The sequence below is a fragment of the Coregonus clupeaformis genome, chromosome 9, assembly GCF_020615455.1.
Source record: "Coregonus clupeaformis isolate EN_2021a chromosome 9, ASM2061545v1, whole genome shotgun sequence".
NCBI lineage: Eukaryota > Metazoa > Chordata > Actinopteri > Salmoniformes > Salmonidae > Coregonus > Coregonus clupeaformis.
The window spans coordinates 45,368,209-45,369,784 of record NC_059200.1 but is presented as its reverse complement, the minus strand read 5'-3'; the positions used below and the strand labels follow the sequence as shown (position 1 = coordinate 45,369,784).

The 1,576-nt window shown below is 37.6% G+C and overlaps 1 non-coding gene across 1 annotated transcript; it reads right to left on the bottom strand.

Moving 5' to 3' along the window:
- Positions 1-1,073: 1,073 nt before the first annotated feature.
- trnaa-ugc lies at positions 1,074-1,148 on the bottom strand. The gene has a single exon. It is a non-coding gene; the product is annotated as a tRNA-Ala (tRNA).
- Positions 1,149-1,576: the final 428 nt, after the last annotated feature.

The window sequence follows — 1,576 nt, the reverse complement described above, 5'->3', positions numbered from 1 at the left end:
TGGAGTCTGATTTTAGGATACTACAGGGGTCTCTTTTACAGCTTAAACTTGTTTTAAACGCTAAGAAAACAAATGTCATGTTTTTTTCTAGGTCTAAAATCTCAATTAGAAACACTTTTGTAGTCACTAGCTTGGATGGTACTCAAATCAAACAGGTCTCTGCATATAAATACTCAGGGGTATGGTTAGATGATAGGCTTTCTTTTAAAAAACATGTTACTGAATTGGGAAAAAAGCTCAAATTCAAGATAGGGTTCCTTTACAGAAACAGGGCTTGTCTGTCCTCCGTAACTAGAAAACAAATTGTGCAGGCTACTTTTATGTCCGTTTTAGATTATGGTGATATTATCTATATGCATGCATCGGCAAAAACATTAAAACCACTGGATGCTATTTACCATTGTGCACTCAGGTTTATCATGGGTGATAGTTACAAAACTCATCACTGTATCCTATATCAACATGTGGGTTGGGCCTCTCTATCTGTGAGGCGAGAGCAATATGCTCTCTTGTTTATTTATAAAGCACTTATTTTAAAACTACCTCCATATATATCATCATTAATTTCCACTAGATATACTAATTTTAAAACCAGATCACAGATGTGGATTACATTAGAGACTCCTGTGGTCTCCACAGAGTTGGGTAGGACTGCCTTCAGTTCCTTTGCACCTTATTTATGGAACAAACTGCAGATCCAACTTAAGTTAGACACTCTGGTGTCCCTTGCCCATTTAAATTTTTTTATGGAGGATCAATATGATGTTGTCTGTGATTGTTTCTGTTGAATTGTGTTTTTGTTTTGTATGTTTGAAATGTTATTGTCTGTATGTCTAAAACTGTACATGTCAACATGTTTACACAGGGCACAGCCGTAAAAGAGATCCAGGTCTCAGTCTGTTTTTCCCTGTTAAAATAAAGATTTAACAAAAAAAAAAGTATGTTCTTAAAACAGTAAGAAAACGTTCCATAAAACCACAAGAAAACATTAAATTTACATTACATTTGAGTCTTTTAGCAGACGCTCTTATCCAGAGCGACTTACAGTTAGTGAGTGAATACATTTTTCATACTGGCCCCCGTGGGAATCGAACCCACAACCCTGGCGTTGCAAGCACCATGCTCTACCAACTGAGCTACAGGGGGCCTATTTACTAACATTCAAAGAACGTTCTAAGAATGTTTTTTAAAAACCACGGGAGGTTGGTGACACCTTAATTGGGGAGGATGGGCTTGTGGTAATGACTGGTGTGGAATCAGTGGAATGGTAATAAATGGCCATTATTATGAGGCGTTCTCCCCTCAGCAGCCTCCTGTTAAAAACATACATTCCGCTCAGCATCAACAAAACTCTCTCGATCCTCTATCTTGTTAAGTGTGTTCAGGTGTGTTGGCCACACCTGATCTTAATGAGTGCTTGTTTCCTTTTAAATGGGGTCTGTTTGAATAGACTAAAACAAACAGTTTCGTATGACTTAAAAAACATTGCACTGGTGGTGCAGTGGACTAATTCCATTGATAGAGAATAGAAAATCATAGGTTTGAATCTCACTGATGCCGTGCCACAATAAAACAA